The sequence below is a fragment of the Pieris brassicae genome, chromosome 7 (genome assembly GCF_905147105.1).
Source record: "Pieris brassicae chromosome 7, ilPieBrab1.1, whole genome shotgun sequence".
Taxonomy (NCBI): Eukaryota; Metazoa; Arthropoda; class Insecta; order Lepidoptera; family Pieridae; genus Pieris; species Pieris brassicae.
Genome location: NC_059671.1, coordinates 15,955,512 through 15,973,892, shown reverse-complemented (window position 1 = coordinate 15,973,892; position 18,381 = coordinate 15,955,512). Strand labels below are relative to the sequence as shown.

Here is an 18,381-nt window from a genome sequence, read left to right as displayed (position 1 = left end):
AACTGCAAATACGGCAGTGGAGTGTTGTATTCATTAATTTTATTTTCGGAGCTAAACTGCTGGCGTGTTTGCTATTTCTATACTTGAACGCATTATATAAATGTTGCTTTTATACTGTATTTGATTTAACTTTACAGTTCTGACTGTTGTGAGGAAAAAAATCTGATTTAACTGTAAAATGTAAGTTGAATATGGGGAATTTAACTAAACGTACGTTTACAGTAACATCAGTAGTGTCGGCCTATGCTTCAGTGTCTCTGACAACTGAGGTCGAAGGTTCGATTTCCGGCTGTGCACCAATGGCCTTTCTATGTGCGTATCAAACTTTAACACTTGACAACTTTACCATGAGGTAAAATATCCTGAAGAAATATGTGTCAGATATAAGGGATAACCTATATAACTAAAATGATCAAAGACACAGTTGCAATCTTAAACCCATATGGCGTTGAGTATTAATATCTCTGACCCTTTTAATCAACGAAACTTAATCACATTTTTTGAAGTATTCATACATTCTTTGTTTGAAATGTAATTCTACTATTTAGTTTTTAAATATTTTACCATGTATGTGGGTACGGGACAACGACGGCGTCGATTATTCACCACGATCACAATAAAATTATTATTATAATTTAATACAATACAAATATAAAAGTATTTGTATTAAAAACTAGGTGATTTCACATTCGGTCAACCCATAATCTATACTTAATATTTATGTTTGAAATCAATATTATAGTGATCACATTTATATATAATTTTATAACCATCAAAATTTTAAATGTATTTAAATTTTATACAGAGCATGTTGTCGTTAATAATTTTTTGAGTAACAATTCTTTGTATATCTATAATAATATACGCAAATTGTATGTCATTGAATGAAAAATAATGTTTTACGTTGTAAATCAAAACCGTCGTTCAGCCATCAGTCGACAATTAACTGAGGGTCATAACTCACATATGTTGACGCCTATTGGACTTAACTGGAAATACCACAAACATTTATCGTTTAAATTGTAACTAATGCTTTTCCAAAAACTATTTATATGTAGTTTTCCCATTTTTTATGTAACAGATAACAAACGGCCTACTGCCCGTTTATATTGAAAGAAAGCTCCGCGTGTGTTGCTAGCTTTTTGATAAGTACGCTCTTTTCTTGAAGGACCCTAAGTCGAATTGGTTCGAAAATACTTTAGTGGGCAGCTGGTTCATAGTGGAACATAGTGGTGGTGTGCGTCAAAAACTGCCTTACGAAACGCTTGGTTTTTCTGTAACCATAAAATATTTTTAAATTCAACACAACACAAATTATTTGGGCTACAGTCTGTCGCACATATAGGCCTCTTATAGCTCTCTCCACTTATGTCTATCCCGGGCAAGTTTATTCCACACAGCCCCAGCTGGGGCCACTATTCAGTAGTGAATCTTGTCTATTTCTCACGACTTGCTCTTTTCGTACAAAAACTATAGAGTATTCACAACCTACATCAAAACTAAAGTGTAGGACTGATCTGGCTCATTCCGACCTCTAAAAACCCTACTGAACCTTATACCATGATAAATAAACTTATCAATACTAAATACATATATAATAAGGCCAATTCATTTATTTTGCTGTAAAGGCATTTAGATTTTATTCTTATATTTCACACCTCACTCCTAATTCCTTTAGCGAATACTAATGAAAATATCATTGAAAAATTTCAATGAAATGTGAGACTACACAGTCGTAGAACATGATGGATGGGATAAGAATAAAAAGTAATTCCTTCAAACCACTTGACTTAATTCCAAGTACTAATTGACCTTCCACGTTTCACTTTTCATTGCCTTATATACATGAACCATTTTACGGTAATGGACTCAAAATGGTGAAGTTTTTATATAATTACTAGCTGACCCGACAAACGTCGTTTTGCCATGTATATTATTTCCAGGAAAAATGTTTTTTAGTTTAATAAAATAACCTATCTACTATAATAAAAAATAGGGGTTGATCGTAGAGGGGTGACAATTAAGGGTTGTATGTATTTTTGTATGCTGTGTCATAATAAAATAACAACAAACAAAAATATATTTAAAAATAAAAATATGTTTTTAGGGTGGACACCCCTAATCACTTAGGGGTTTGAAAGATAGATAGTAGCCGTTTCTCAGATTTACTGAATATGCATAAAAAATTATAAGTCAAACCGTTTTGGAGGAGTATGGGTAAAACATTGTGACATATAATTGACTTTGTTGCGAATGCTTATTTACACTTCTCACCTGAATAGTTTCACGGAAGTGAGCAATTAATTCCCTCAGTCTAGTCACGAAAATTTTTCATTTTAATTAAAGCTCCGACCGGAGGATCGCCGGCTAATTAACCCATTAAAACACAGACTGTACTTTCATTTTATCTTTTTTCCTTTAACGTTCACTTTCTTGCAATTTTCGAAATGAAAATAGGAATAAGTCGGGAATAGACAATAGCGCGCACTGCATCGCTAACCTACTTGCTTTTGTGCGCCTCAAATTACCCCATTACTGTTTGACAGATCCAGGTCTATTCTTTTAGTCTTCCGTCATTAAAAAGGGATAAAATCCAAGGTTTACAAGATCTTACAGGACCCTTTACGTCAATTCCCCCGAGATAAAGTCGAGCACTTAATATTGTTAAACAGATGAAAGAAGTTATGAAATGAAATTAAATTTCTTCGAGAAACAACTAAGTATCAAGGAGCGTTTCAAATTAAGAAATTCTAGGCAGCGTTCTTACTTAATTATGGTATTAAAATGTTTTTACCGTTATGATTCGTTAATAAAAATACGTTGATGTTTACAAAATAACGCTCGGCTAGGACGCGTTATTATTTATTTTGTAAGCGAGGAAAATCCTGACAATATTTCAAACGGATGCACTAGTTTTGTCAATAGGAATTAGGCTGTATTTTGAGGGATGCCTTTATTTTACTGGGGAAAAATATAAAAAAGGTTTTGTTAAAACGCGAGCTGAAACTTGTTGCCGTCATAAAAGCGGGCGACGAAACTCCCTAGACAATAGCACATGTCAGCGGAGGTAAGGCTCCGTGCACAAAGCGAGTGCCTGCGAGTACAGTCAACAAGACAAGCGGGTGAAGCTGCGATCATCTGAATGACGAAGCAATTACGTGCATTCAACCCGGAACGCAGTCAGTCGCGGCAAGTGGTGAGATTGGTTTCAATAAAAGCGCAATCCCTCCCCCATGTTTTTCTTTCACCGCTCAACTATAAACGGTTATTCACTCCGAACACTGTCATTACTTAGTCTTAATAAGCCTTGTAAAATAAAAGGATTTTCTTTTTTCCAGATAACTGCGAGTTTTCCTTCAACTCAACATTTGAAGGTACAGTCGATTTCACTTCTTTTAGCTCTAAGCACACGGAAACCGAAATAAAATTTGTGTAATTAATAACTTGAAGCGCTCGTAAAAATCATCAAAGGCGTAAATTGTGAAACAAGAGGGGCTTAAATCGGTTCGCGGCACGTGCTAGCCCAAGAAAAACCTTCGCAATCATTAATGCGCGCTCAAAATGCCGGCGGCCGCGTTGATTAATCATCTGCTGTGATGAATAGCATCCACAAAAGATATTCTCGCTTTTTAATCTGAACTCGCCCTTATAAAAATACGAAATTAAAAACAAACAGCAGATAATGTGCATGCTATTGGATTGCAAGATTATTTTGTTATTCGTGCACATTACCTTTTATACAGTTTATTTCCGTTCTATTTTCACTAACATGAACGTTACACAATTGGAAATATTTCCACATGTTGCTAGACTTTAACAAAGAACTAGAGCTTTCATTATTTTGTATAATAATATTTTAAAGCCACTGCATTAGCGGTGTTTATAATTCTTTTTTTTTGTTACAGTGGAAAAATAATCGGTTTGGGCTATAAACTATTACCATTAATATATTATGAATGATAAGTAATTTAAATATTTAATTAAACCGAATTCTAAACTAACCTTATACTAAATTATCATCGTTTATTTATTGCATGTTAGCATACAGTTAAGCCGTAGAATTCGTTTTTGCTTAAAGAAAAATCTTGACTACGCTACGAGTACTTTTCCCTACGTAGACACTGCGGACATCAATAATGTAAACAAATTGTAGCCCCAGCTAGAACCAAGAAATGACTCGAATCCAAATGACATTTGTTTATGCGACTTGAATCGAGCATACTCTAACTGATTGCATCATTCATTGAGTCGTTTGACGAACGAGTCCAACAATTTATGTCCAAATAAGCTGTTACTCATATTACGGGGGCGTTTTAAATGTCGCTTTTTAAAGATGCATAGTGGCGCCCGCCCAGTGACTCATTGCGCGAATTTAATACGTTGAGTGCACCTATTATACAACAGTTTTAAATGTCCACGAGATTGATCGCGAGGATCGGGTGGCTAATGTCGGGATTGAATTAATTTATCGTCTGTTTATGTTCCAAGTTTAAACGGCAAATATTAATATTAACTCAGTATTAAGTAGAAATTATGATTGGAGGGGAAGCTCGGTCTAGTTACAATAATTTAGTTAGTTACATCACATGAAGTTAGTAGACATTTATCTGTATTTGCGGAGTCCCGCTGAGATATATTTCGCCTAATATTGACCTCGGAGTATTTCAATTTTCATTAATCTCTCATAATGGTCTTTAGTAGTATATTTTAGTCAAATGAGACATTACTGCGTAGGTGTGCGTGGACTTCGACTAATTCACCTGCAACCTAATGTAATGAATATCTAGAAATAACATCGTCTATTTAATTAGTATATTAGATTAACCCTCGTAAATGTATATGCTATTGTCTTTTTCTTGCAGATTGTATTTGCAATTTGGTAATAAGAGACTTAAGTTAAAATGGTCTAATTAGACTGATATATTTTTTGGGTGAGAATATACGAACAGAATACAAAATTAAATGTTATTACCGCAATCTCCAAAATAAATAAAGGGAGCCCCTTAATTGAATAAATTAAGTCATAATTAAATAAATTTATCTAATTCCAAAACGAAATATAAGAATTTTATATATCACACGCCTCCTTAATACTGTATTTTAATAGCTTGCCAAAATTACATTTATGTATTTCCAAATATTATATTCTATCTATTGAGTTTTAATAATTTCCTACAATTATGTGCAAAATCCAAAACTCAACTCAAGTATCAAGGTGTACCCAACCAACCGATCTGTACTATTTAATAATCTTGATAGCAAGACGAAACTATGGCTTGATTTCGAACTTGCACCTAAGACCTTTTTCTATCGTTCAAAATATATATGGATCAGAATGGAGAGTGAATTTTGAAATTCCTGCACTACATTTAGTGAACTGAAGGCTTACAGCTCAATATTTTGACAAGAAAACATAAAACTCCACGTTTCATCTCACAACACCATTCGACGAAAGGTTTCACTGTAAAGTATCCTAAGAAATAGTGTGCAAGTACCCTCTAAAAGTTATGTTTCTTGTTTATGGTGGACGGAGAAAATTACTACACTGTTATGTCAGAGCTGCGAACTTTCTTCAATCTTCATATCTGCTTTCAAAAGTTTATCATATTACAAACTTACAGAATTTCTAGATGCGCTAATCTAGATGTGACTACGTAAAGGAAGGAACGAACTTGCTGAGTTTTGATAGAATTCGATATCCATGAGAGTACAAATTGTACTTAAATGAATAAATGACTTTTAAATTTGAATTTACTGGTCCAAATAAAAAGTTATTTTTATTTAGGATAATACATTTATTAACCTTTGTAACATAATGTGCGAACTAAAGCAGATGCAACTGTGGACCACAACTAAAATACAATATGTGTAAGACTAATATTTAGTTTTAAATCTATTAGAGAAAAATCGCTTTCTCATTTAACACAATCTTTGACATTTAAAAAGTCTAAAATATTGTCAAACGTTTCGTAGCTTTCACAGAACTTTAACTTTTGTTTTTATAAATCTGAGTATCAGTTTTCAACGTCTTTAGAGCAATAATTGCTTCGCCACGAATAAATACAGGTTTTAACATAATTTCATAATAGATGTTATGTCGTTCCTAATACCTTGAGTCGAATTCTAAACAGCTGCTGGAGTAATACGATATTAAGTCAATTACGTCATTTTCTGAATGAAAGAAGCATATTTAACTACAAATAAGCAATAGTAACATGTCGTAAATAAAAAAACCCGTATAAAATCGCAAAATATGACGTGAAGAGTGGCCACTTTCTTATCTAAAAATGTACATAATTAGAAAAGTTTTTACGAGCAAGTCGTCGTCTGTCTCTGCCTGACACCGCCCTCATGTCCGGATGCGAATTATAATTTCACCGAACAAATTATTTACAAATTATTATTAATGTTTTTTGTTTTCATTTTTCATCAGTATTATCCATTTTGTGGTTCGTGACATGTATTATAATTAAAAATTTAGCGAAATTAACGTTAGTGAAACCTTAAAACGACTTCTTTTCGTTTCCTGAAAACGATAAAACGTCAATCAAGTCAAAAAACAATGCCTACATCTTACTGACATTTAATTACAAGAACACTAGAAACTTCAATTGAATTACAGACTTAATTAACTAGTTTAATAGACAAACTAACCCTTTACCTTATCCCGTAGTTTGTATAACATGCTTTACTCTGTAAAATTTATTAACCCCAGTGTAACATTTAAAAGAAATTATAGTTAACAGTCACGACGTTTCGTGCTCTATGCAAACTTTTCGATACTTTTGTCAAGTAATTACATACATCAAAACGATATCGTCAATTCTACAGCAAAAACGCACCGATTTTTTATTAGGTATAGTTTAACACGAATACAGACAATGTGTTTTCGTGTTAATTTCAAACGAAAACGCACAAAGCACAAAAATTATGCATTTACTGCATGAAACACATTATTCATTCTAAAAGAGCATCTTGCATAGTTTAACTGACATATTCATTTAACTTAACATATGACATTTAGAAAATAAATGCACATACTGTATTTTATGGTGCCACAGTCTTGAAACTAACTAAATAACTTTGCAATATCGTGTTATAAAAATGGCAATATTTGGCACGACATCCCGTCAACGCATTACTTGCCTAAATGAGTGTAATTACGAAAGTTTTTATTACCAAGTGAGCGCCAAAAGCGCCATCTACTCTCGTGTTCCATTTCGACGAAATGGAAGCTATGCCAATGTCTTTAGAAGTTATGCATTTGTTAAGTGAGAATACAATACGCACTTAATGTTTTATAGTTTTGTCTAGACTAGTTATATTCTACACAATATTTTACTATGAGTCTTAGTTATCAATAAATTATTAATTGGTTTCTATATATAGTTTGTAAACTTTCTCAGCCACTATGTTTGCCAAATATATTCTATGGATATGTTACACTTAAAATTATAGTTTGTCTAGTAATACTTTAAAGACAGCGTGAGCCCTCTGGCGTAGAGAGTGTCCATGGGCGGCGATATCTTCTAACATAAGATAAGCCTTCTGCCTTCTGTTTTTGCTTATGCTTTAATTGTTAAAAACGTATCTTAATAGTAGTACGTAGTTGATAATAGCTCTAACAGCTCGTAGTGACAAAAATATCTGTACCTAATTATTTCATGCAAACAAAAGAACTTCGTTCCACACCTGTCTGTTATACTCAAATGACATTAATAGGACGATTAAAGCTTACTTTTAGTAAAGCTTTAAATAAGATTACCAGGAATTCAATTGTAGCATATAAAGGTATGTCGCTGACCTGTGTCTTGACATCAGTCATTTACTTTTTGGGAAATAAATTTCGAAACAAAGGTGACAATACAAATATAATCCACCATTAGATTGTTTTAATAGTTCTGTGTATATAAAAAGTTCGTTAAAATTTCTTCCAAAGCTCAAAAGGTGCACATTTTAAGCATAAGAATTATAATGAAATCACATCTTCCTTTTATTTAAGTTAAAACTTTCATAATTGCATACGCAGTGAAGTAAAAAATTACTTTTTGGAATGACCATTTTCAGTGTGAACAAAATTGCTCGACTTTTGTTTGACAGTTTAATTTTATAGTCATATCAATTTATTTTACCAATACTATTACAATTGCACATAACAAGGTAACACTATGTTATAATAACAAACATTCTTCTGCATGTAGATAAAGAATAAAAATTTAATGTGGTTGGAAATATCAACTCATCAACAAACACTTCATCAGAGAACTACTATTCGAATATTGATTACGTTATACTAATCCTATACTTATATGGATGTTCCTACATCCATACCACACAAAAGAAATTGTCTTGCAACTGAACTCGTATTAAACTCCGTATACGTTTGGCTATGCAATCTCAAGATAGCATCACAAAGTGTATTTAACAAACAAGAGCGGCTCCGGCCAGTGCATATGCGGGGAGTGACGGTGAGATATGTCGTCGTGAGGAATGCGACGCTAACTCGCATGGTTCCTTCGTGCTTAGCACCGTAACACTCGCACGACATAAATTCCAACTTAAACCAACTTCGGTTTAGAAGCGTGGAATTCACAGAATGAAGTTTTTACATTTCCACCCGGTAAGTCTTTAAATTATTACGTGTCGGTACCCTTATATACGTGTAAGCTTTGTAAAAATGTTTTGGTGTCGGAATGGCTGAGAAAATATATTTTTATAAGTTCTTGACCGTAACAGTAGTTGATATGTAAAGTTGATTTTTCTTATGTTATTTAATCTCATTACAATGTCGTTTTAATCAAATCAATTAAAATACTTATGAAATTATCATTTTTGTTCGTGATTAATATAAACACGTTAATATTTAAGTAACGTGTTTTCTACAGTCCACTGGTTCTGAAGTTATTTAAGATTAAACAAATATGGCGAGGCAAGGAAAATATACGGATGTAATGTACAAACATAAATCTAAAATGAATGGTGAGTTATGAAGGTCTTGCGTAGTCCTAAAATATAATTTATAGTTAATCAATGTTATCTCAACCAAAAAGTATTATTATTTGAGTACTTTATCCAAAAAAATACATAATGATACATATGTATAAATCGACTTAGTAAGCCTAATATGAGAATTTCGCAGATCACAAATCGTTCTCCACTATATAGGTATTTTATTGATTACATCCGTAGAATATTTTAACTGGCATTTAATTGTGTTTATACATAGTCGTAATATTATTTGGATTTATTTAAAATCTTCAAAATCATGTTTTTATTATTAAATCTATTAGATTAATATAGTGTATAAGTTCCTTAATCACAATACATAAGAAAATTTGTGGTTAGTGGTGAAATTGTGATTTTCTTTGACGCTTAGGGTTGTTTACTTTTTTAGAGATTTCAGAATAAACGAACTGTTAACGAGTTGAAATCGTGTACATGTAAATAAATAAATTCTATTATAATAATTATATATACTAGACGTGTGGTCTTCTATTTAGTTCAAAGTTTCATTCAAATAAGCCATACATCCATTCCACATGAAACAAATAAAACTAAGTTACCGTTTCATTAACAAAATAAGCAGGCTATCGCAACCAATACGGTGTGTATTGCAATCTTCTGCCCAGCTCTCGCTTTTATCGGTCTTCGACGATCTCAGTGAAAATAGAGCAAAATTTTTAATAAATTTTCCTGGCAATGATTAAAATTGAAGATGGGAAATATCGTGGAAATGTTCAAATGGGAGTTGACGTTCACCGCGTAAAATATATTAAAGATTCTTTTGTTTCCAAAGAATAAGTTTTATTTGATATTGATGAGTTAGTAGATCTTGTATAGTAGCTATGTATATAATAAATAATTATTTGTATGTAATAAATTACTTTAAACCTTGTATTGAAACTAGGAATTAGAAAAAATATTGCGTACTTCCACGCGTAGAATGAAATACCAATTAAAATTAGGAAGGTAGGACAGGAGAGGGTAGTAAGCCGCTTTATTTGATACTATATAGGAATTAACATATTCATTTTAAATCGTTATATCTCTCTGTGTTGATGTAAACGTATTTTTGAGTTTATTAATTAGAAGTTTGAATGTTCAGAATAAAGACATTAATTTAATTCAAGCAAATAGGTTCACTTTCAGAATTCAAATTCGATGATATTCATCAATCAAATGTCGTAAAGGCAGTTCTGACCTATTGCCTATCGCTAGGGATATAATTTATGTGGCATTGAGATAATATTAACTAAACATTCATTAAATAAGTGTTCGACATACATAATTTCAATTTAATAATTTTTGATGAGGGTGATCTCAAATATTTTTTCTCGGTCGATCGTACATTTATTAGTTCAGTCATTGTTGAGGTACGTTAGACACATTTTTATTTTAATCTATACTTTTTGTTAATTATAATTGATAATAGTTACGTCGACTTTTTAGAATTTTATAGTGAGTGTTTAGTGCGTTTTTGAGAACTATCGTGAGGCAAAGTATTAGCTAACATCAGTCTAACCGCTCTTTGTTCCCAAACTAATAGAATTTCTCCAAATCTTTACGACTGATAATATTGTGTGTCTTTCTTCCTGGTAAGAAGATATTGTAACGAGGTATGTACTCAGGACTTATTATTTTAGTAAAAGATTGTGTATCGACGGCCACCGAACCGTTCTTTGTGGTACAATAAGATTGGATAAAGCAATATTTTTTGTTGAGCTTTGATAGATATTTTTTAAACAATTAATAGGTATATAACTTTAAGATAAGGTTAGGCCTTTTCTCCGTTCCATATAAAACTTTATAGCATTCGATATTAATAAAAATCATCAAGTTTCATGAAAGTATCAAATATTCTCGCAATAAACTTTGAATTTTAAAGGAATAAAATAGAAAAGTAACCTATTGCTATCAAAAGATCCTTGCTTTTCACCTTTTTCATTGAAGCGCAGTATTAAAAGTTTAACTCGATAAAAGTTGTCACAATAATATTGCTTCTTACTTCATTCGTCGTAAATATTTTATTTCCATTCAGTTTATGATTCATATTTGATTATACATATAAACTTTATTAGCCTGAATCATGAAGAAAAATGAACAACATCAAACACATATTTGTGTTCGATGTGTTGTACAAATTTTAACATTACATGGTATTGTAAAATTAATAGGTTTTTCAATTTAATTTAGAATTAGAATACTGCTTAATTTAAATATAACTTTTTCATGCTACATACGCATAATTTTTATTAGCAATTTTCTTTACATACAAAGTAATATAATAAATATAAATAATAAATATAAAACTAAACTCTCACTGGTGATGAAAGTGCAGCAAAAAGTAAACCATATCTCCAACAGTGTCAGGACTGAGCGGAAATGTGGCGTGTTAAACAAAATTCGTCGATAAGTTACAAAAAGGTGCTATGCGTCTACTCTTGAAGCGCGAACCAATTCTAAAAAGGCAGGCAATGTACTTGAGTTTCTTCAAGTCTCGTCACTTTTGCCAGTGTGAGTGTCATATAGTAATAGTATAAAAAATACGCTGTTTTTATATGAATATAAAGTATGGTAATAACTAGCTTTACTTGTTAGCTTATAACTAAGATAACACTAGGGGTTACGACGCTGGATTTACAAAAACTAACTTGACTTACTAAAGAGTAGGTGACAATTAAGTTATTGGACATTATGAGAAACGAGAATGTCTCGTATTGAGGTACATTTTGTTTACACTTCTACTTATTTACTAAAATATATATGTAACTACTGTTAGGTTACATAACTCGAGTTTGAATATTTTTTTCATTCTAAAAATTCATTACACAATTTTTGAAATAAGCACAGAATTTTTGTAATAATTTTAAACTAAAACGCGTTCATTTCATTGATTCTCAGTAGGAAGACGCGACCGTAGCAAGTTTAGGTGCCCTCGCAATATGTATGATAAATAAATTGCTATCCAATATCAAATGGAAACGATACCGGTGAAATGTACAAAGGGTTCACTTATATTAGCCCGTAGATATTTCTTTTAACATGCTGTGGTAAATGCATGCAGTATGTTTGCTTTACATCAATAATTTTGACGCGCAACATTAACGTTCAAGAAATTGCCATTAAGTTTAACACCAGCTACACTAAGTTGTTCAATTTTTTAAATTATAAAACTGTCACATTTTAAGGACTTTAATATGGTTAAAAAAATATCCTTATATTCTTACTTAGTATAAAAGTATTCATTTTAGACTTTTGTCTATGACTAACATCGATTGTGACCACGCTTCCATAAGTAGCTTTAACAAAGCTTAACACTTTACTGCAATGTGGAGGAAAGATTCTGAACAGTGCTAGGTTAGAACCTAGGGAGGATTGTCGACCCGTCTAACCACTGACCTGACTACGTCAAGACCGCATTGGATAAGGTCCAGAAGTTGTTTATATCCTTAGCGGCCGAAATAACTTCGTTAGTGCGTATCAGGGTAGGACGTCATCGCAGTCATTGTACCCGTAGAATCCAGTTGATGCTACAGCACATAACTACAAAATTATAATACCATTGTGCCGATTCTATTATTCTTTCGAATGATTCTATTTTCAAATTATTTCTGTAACTAGAGGTTACGTCATAAATTCTATTTTTAAATTATTTTCGTTACCAAGGCATAAGTCACCGCCTAACTATGACAATAGAAATTATAAGGCTAAACATAACATTGTTGTCTCTAAACAATTATCTTTGAATGTAACAGACCCCTACAAGTTTAATAGGTATTAGGTAGTAGGCGGCTTGTAGCTCGTAACTCAGGAGTATTACGAACGCTAGGCTCTTTATAGGCTTTTGTTTATCCAATACACAACCAGTTTACTTTTCGTATTTTATTTTTTGCTTAAGGCAATGCATAATGCGGAATAATGTTTATGTGCGTGACTTCATCTGCGTAAAATTAGATGAAAATGTACGTACCACGCCTGCCTTCATACACAGTCTTCAACCCATTAAATAATTTAACGATACTAACGAATTGAATCATGTTTATAATAAATATGTTTTTCCCAAAAGAGGAATGGCCATCTTTAAAAAAATCACTTACATAACATTGCAAATTTGAACTTCACGACAATGTTTTGTATGATTTGAATATAGAATTTTTAATGCTACCTGTCAGTTAAATGGATTCGAAAATTCTGATATTCCAAATTCAAATTTGACGACTATATTATTTTCTCAATAATTTGAATGTAGAATTTAATTTTACGCAGGAGTTATAAAATTTTATAGACGTGATAACGAAAAGCCGCGAAAAAGTTTTACAAAAACACTGATACAGCCTTGTCGAGGACAAATGAGACAAAGAAAATAAGAAATATTAAACGTGACTAGAATGTCAAGAGTATTTCCATGTATGACGCGGGATTGCCGTCTCACGTTGGCTTTATGTAAAGCATTGTTCTTTTATGGATATACGCATTATTATAGATATTAGGGATATCGTTATCCGAGGAATTTGTTAGAAATTTTTTGCGTTATTACGTTTGTCGGCCTCGATTATAACGCGATTTGAGACATTCATAAGATAAATTTAAGTATATTACAGTTCACGGCATAATACATTAATTGGTCTTGTGGTAGTATGTTCGACGTTTTTGAGGGATATCATAGTTTTTAATTCCAGGTGAGTTCGAAAAATTTAGTGCCAATAGAGATTTTAGTAGATATGTTAGATTAGTGAAAGTAAGTGTATGTGTAACATTATTATGACGATCTTTATAATATAAGGTACAATCTTTACTAATGAAATACGTAAAAATATAGAAAATATTTTTACGAAAAACTTACAAACTATATCCATTTCAAATATAACTTTACAGTTAATTTTTTTGCACAACAATTGAAAAAATTAAGCTCCACGAAGCTGGGACATGCCAGTAAATAATATTATTCAATAAAATAGTTAATACCAGTAGTGAGTGATAATTTTAATTCCACGTTCACACCATTTGTGACCAGATAGCGTGGTCTGTAAAAATAATGAGCTAAACATACTTAGCAGAGTTTATGTGAACAGCTTAAAAATACTGCACTTCAGAGATTTAAACTTACGAAATTGAGTTAACGTTTTGCTCTTGGTCCGTAGTTTTTCGCGCGACTTGAATGTATCTTGAAATTGTTTTGTTTAAAGTTCTGTTTATTTAAAACCTTTATTATATAATTCTTGGGGATTTTTAAAGCAAAGGGGTATTTGATGCAAACTGCTTGGAGGCTTGCGAGAATGTTGCGTCCTCTTAAAAAATTAAGTCTTTTAAAAGATTAAGTCTTTTTAATCTGTGTAAGTTTACGATAAAACTCGAATCGTAATTGGGTCAGATTTAGTGTGTCACTGTCAACTTTTTTGACTTATAATACACTCAAAAGTAATGTTTGTAATGCCGATATTTAAAAAAAGTGCGTGCGTACAAAGTACACGTGTCAGAAGTCAAACTTCTTTGTAAATTAATTATTACTAAGGTAAAGCCCCAATAGATGATCATGTACCATATGAACTCTCCATATATTTTTATATCTATATTCACACTGTATGCTGATGATAATATAAATAAATAAAAAATATGCGTTAATTTTAGTTACTGCACATGACGTTATACGGCAGAATTGCCATCTAAAGTTCTTATATGTAACTACTAAAGGACTACATCAACCAAGCGTGTATTTTTTTCTCGATCTCCGATTCTCACTCTCTCTCAATCGGTCTCAATCGCTCTCTCCCTTTTCTTCGACAAAAACGCTGCACATCTTCGTGACGTTTCATCCTGAATTTAAAAAATGTTGTATCTGTTTGGTAATCATTTGTTTTTCTTAATAGGCAAGTATTAGTCTTCTGTACAGGACACACCGATCGATCTTCAGGTCACAAGGTGTTCTTTCAATGTACGAGCGAGTGTTAAATACGCAATTGTAAAGAGAAATCCATTGGTGCAGCGCCGAAATTCGAACACACGACCTCAAACTCTCCACTCCACTTAAGCACCGGGGTTTAAACGCACCATATGAGGGTTGAGAGTTGCTTGATAGCCACTTAGATAAGATAACTCACAACATAACATACAATTTCTAACGGTAAACGCGGTCACCGTTAATTTTAAATCTACTGATTTTCAAATTACGGTAAGACCTAGACAAAAGCCAGTGCATTGAACTCATTGTGCCGTCGTTCAAAGTTTCTAAAACATTTTCGAACAAAGCACTTGACCAGAAGTGAAAACATGCGAAAAACAAAAGATCTAGACTAGACGGCGTTAGGTAATCTAGATTTCTAGACCAGGAAGCTGATAAACGTCGGGTTGGAGTAAGTAGGGAGGAGTAAACAAGGGATTTATTGTGTGGGGAGACGCTAAACGATGTATTAAAATGGCTAAGCCAACTTGAATATGAAATATTGGAGGGGCTTATATAGCACACGACTTAGTTTTTACTAGCGTAGTGTAGAAATTAAATAAATAAAATACTTTATTATTTATTTCTACATTCATGCTTTTTCAGTAGGCAGAGGTCACGATTCTCCACTTGCTACAGTCCTGAGATACCGCTCTCGCTTCATCCACTTTCATGACATTCACTGTGCATGCTTGCTGGCTAATACTGACCTGTTCCGTTTCTAGTACGTCCTGGATTTAGTCCAGGTATGTACGTTTAAATTTTTATAATTATCAAACAGTAATAAATATATACTCACTCATACAAATACACTATATTTGTATGAGGGCAAATTTCTATCTTGCCGACTGGCAGTTTTTTATTAGTACGCAAGAGTGTAAGTAACCTTTAAGAAGCTTTTTGAAAATAATTTCAAATCTCTTGAAATATATAATTAAATCTTAAGGCTGTGTAAGCTTAATATTTAATGAGATCCATTTATATAATTGAATACGAAAACAAAAGCTGTTTTCATATTATCCTCACATGAAGTTTTAGATTTAACAAAGCAATCCAATTCGGGCTCACTAATTTGTGGCTTGATTCAGAATAGGAATTAAATTCTAACGAAGCATGGATTTACGGAGGCGAATGCTCAGGCTAAGTGTGTCATTCCGGGATAACTTTCTAGACGATACGTCAACAGCACAGCCAACCTTTCACAACTTGGTACAGTTTCATTATAAACAGATTACGTGACGACCATATTGCCTCAACCGGCAACTTATTAGCTGTATATTGTCTGATCCTTAAGAAAACATTAACTTAAGCCAGTTGTAATAGTTCCACACGCAGCCTTTGATAAATTTTGTCAGTCAGCCGAAATCGTATCTTGGGAGTGATACCTGCATTTTCTTTACACATAAATTATGCTAAATCATAGTTTTTATAATAGTAATTACATTTCATTATTTAATTATCGTCGATTAATAAGTATCGTAATACAATGAAGAAATACTGGCGTCATTAAAGGTACACATAGAGGCTAAATTTTTTAAATTCTTTATAAATTAATATTTATCAATTTTTACTTATTATTATTATAGTAATAGGTAAAGAATATTGTTATATTTGTTAATACCATATATTTGTTTAAGATCAAACTCCTTGATATGTATCAGTCCCATCGTCTCAGCACTTTTTGGTAAAGTATTTTCATTGAAGTGTCCGCAATGAATTATGAGCTTCAAATTTCGCCGAGAAAATCTTATAACAGTATTCTCGAAACGTGAAACAGTCGTTAGAGATTGCTTGTTTCAGATGCAAGCCGGCGCGGGCGGCGAGCGTAACTTTCTGAAAATATTGTTCCCAATATTAAACTACTCGTGACGCTATAATTCTTAATATATTCAATAAATAGTTTAATAGACTTCTATGTTTTTAATTATTAATTTACTATAAGACACTCATCCTAAAAATTCAAACCAAAGGAGACGATAGAATGGACCAAAACAATATTAAAAACAGTAAAATAACTGTCTTCTTCTCTTGAAAAAAAAACATTATTGTATGTACTAGGCTTAAACTAGCTATGTACTAAAATACTTATTTTTCACTGCAATTTAATATTAAATGTTACAATAACTATTAACAAACAATCACAACGTAAGATAAATTTATAAATACTAAATAAATTACCTAGTGTTTTGTTTTCCATATATAGTCATAGAAGATAAACGCTAACGGATTGGGCGTTGTCTAGCAAAATACCAATTCGGTGACCTCAAAAACATGTATAAAAGAATCGTATTGCACGGGGCGCACTGCGGAACAGACAACCCCAGCAAAACCTTGCGGGCCGTGAGCTGAATCTCAATATGTACTGATTTTATTCTTACCTTTACTTTCCAACTATTTAATAGCTGACCAGGCAACTAATCGAGTCGTTTTCCAATGCAGCAGTTCCGGGAATTGATTTAGTGGAGTATTGTATTTTCAGGATAGGATATTGAATGTTTGAACTATAAGAAGATTTTATTAGTTTAGAAATATATTTTTAACATAACCTTGTTATTTGTATTTTATATATTGTAAGTATAATACGCTGGTAATTCAAATATGATGATTGGAGGTATAATTATGTTAACATTACAACAACAGTTTAACATTAAGTTTCTTTAACGAAAAACGGGAATATAGATTTTCTTTTTAGTAAAAGACTTTTGACAAATAATCATATAAGTAAGTTTAAATAACAGAAACCATAACATAAACTTTGTTACTATTCTTTATCATGCACTTAAATCTGTACATGGAAAGCAAACTTATTAATACTATATTTATATTATTATGTATTTATGTTTCATAATCTTTCTATCTTTATCTAGTATATCTTAAAGTATAATACGTCTTTAATACGCTTGCGAGCTCTGACCTATTAAGTCAATTTGCGCAGTACTTCTTTATAAAATGGCCGCAAATGAATTTCAACAAATTCCTATTCTAGATTCCGCTTACGTCGCGCTGCACCGGACTTCCGCAAATTTAATTATTTCGTTAAAATAATCTTCCCTCGAATAGAGCGCCCTCTAACCTCAACTTTAGACGTTCACAATTCTGTTATTGTTCAACCCAATCCCACTTACTTAATTGAGTTAATGGTTTCACTATTCTTGTGACCATTTATATCATATATTAATTACATTTATACGTTTGTTTCGAGATATGGAGTACACTATATCCTAGAACAAAAATCCTCATTAAACGTACAAAGTCACGCCTTTGCAAGGATTCAATAGAGAGTCTTTATAATTTTTATTAAATCTATATTTGGATGTAATTAGCAAATTTTAGCAATTAAGTTCAGATAAATCGATGTAATTACTTTAACAAAAGACATTCTATTCAAAGTGGCCCCCTTAACAGTACAAATATTCTTAAAATTTAATCGTTTTCCGCAAAAG

General features: G+C 32.2%; 1 protein-coding gene across 1 annotated transcript in view; it reads left to right on the top strand.

Moving 5' to 3' along the window:
• Positions 1–3,338: 3,338 nt before the first annotated feature.
• LOC123712198 (protein muscleblind) overlaps positions 3,339–18,381 on the top strand; it is a 144,846-nt gene continuing 129,803 nt past the window's right edge. Inside the window, exon 1 of the mRNA XM_045665189.1 lies at positions 3,339–3,374. The gene's annotated coding sequence lies outside the window, so the exon portion shown is untranslated. The remainder of the gene's footprint in view (positions 3,375–18,381) is intronic.